This window comes from Oncorhynchus masou, unplaced genomic scaffold (assembly GCF_036934945.1).
Source record: "Oncorhynchus masou masou isolate Uvic2021 unplaced genomic scaffold, UVic_Omas_1.1 unplaced_scaffold_2863, whole genome shotgun sequence".
NCBI classification, from domain to species: domain Eukaryota; kingdom Metazoa; phylum Chordata; class Actinopteri; order Salmoniformes; family Salmonidae; genus Oncorhynchus; species Oncorhynchus masou.
Genome location: NW_027009288.1, coordinates 47,501 through 49,112, shown reverse-complemented (window position 1 = coordinate 49,112; position 1,612 = coordinate 47,501).

The window sequence follows — 1,612 nt, the reverse complement described above, 5'->3', positions numbered from 1 at the left end:
GTAAGGTCTACTACACCTGTTGTATTCAGCATTTCACTGTGAGGTCTACTACACCTGTTGTATTCAGCATTTCACTGTGAGGTCTACTACACCTGTTGTATTCAGCATTTCACTGTGAGGTCTACTACACCTGTTGTATTCAGCATTTCACTCTGAGGTCTACTACACCTGTTGTATTCAGCATTTCACTGTGAGGTCTACTACACCTGTTGTATTCAGCATTTCACTGTGAGGTCTACTACACCTGTTGTATTCAGCATTTCACTGTGAGGTCTACTACACCTGTTGTATTCAGCATTTCACTGTAAGGTCTACGACACCTGTTGTATTTAGCATTTCACTGTAAGGTCTACTACACCTGTTGTATTCAGCATTTCACTGTGAGGTCTACTACACCTGTTGTATTCAGCATTTCACTGTGAGGCCTACTACACCTGTTGTATTCAGCATTTCACTGAGGTCTACTACACCTGTTGTATTCAGCATTTCACTGAGGTCTACTACACCTGTTGTATTCAGCATTTCACTGTGAGGTCTACTACACCTGTTGTATTCAGCATTTCACTGTGAGGCCTACTACACCTGTTGTATTCAGCATTTCACTGTGAGGTCTACTACACCTGTTGTATTCATCATTTCACTGTAAGGTCTACTACACCTGTTGTATTCAGCATTTCACTGTAAGGTCTACTACACCTGTTGTATTCAGCATTTCACTGTGACGTCTACTACACCTGTTGTATTCAGCATTTCACTGTGAGGTCTACTACACCTGTTGTATTCAGCGCACGTGTCATACGATTGATTTGATTTGAACAGTGCAGATTTAAAGCTTGGTATCAGAAAGACGGTTGGTGCTGTTTATGTCGACATTCTGTTACCAAACTTAGCATCTGCACTGTTCTTCAAGTAAATGTGTTTTTGTCACATTTCCCCTTCTCCTCCTCCCTATTTCCCCTCCTCTCTATTTCCCCTCCTCTCTATTTCCCTCCTCTCTATTTCCCTCCTCTCTATTTCCCCTCCTCTCTATTTCCCTCCTCTCTATTTCCCCTCCTCTCTATTTCCCTCCTCTCTATTTCCCCTCCTCTCTATTTCCCCTCCTCTCTATTTCCCCTCCTCTCTATTTCCCCTCCTCTCTATTTCCCCTCCTCTCTATTTCCCCTCCTCTCTATTTCCCTCCTCTCTATTTCCCCTCCTCTCTATTTCCCCTCCTCTCTATTTCCCCTCCTCTCTATTTCCCCTCCTCCCTATTTCCCCTCCCCTCCTCCCTATTTCCCCTCCTCTCTATTTCCCCTCCTCTCTATTTCCCTCCTCTCTATTTCCCTCCTCTCTATTTCCCCTCCTCTCTATTTCCGCTCCTCTCTATTTCCCCTCCTCTCTATTTCCCCTCCTCCCTATTTCCCCTCCTCCCTATTTCTCCTCCTCTCTATTTCTCCTCCTCCCTATTTCTCCTCCTCTCTATTTCCCCTCCTCCCTATTTCTCCTCCTCCCTATTTCCCCTCCTCCCTATTTCCCCTCCTCCCTATTTCCCTCCTCTCTATTTCTCCTCCTCCCTATTTCTCCTCCTCTCTATTTCTCCTCCTCCCTATTTCTCCTCCTCTCTATTTCCCCT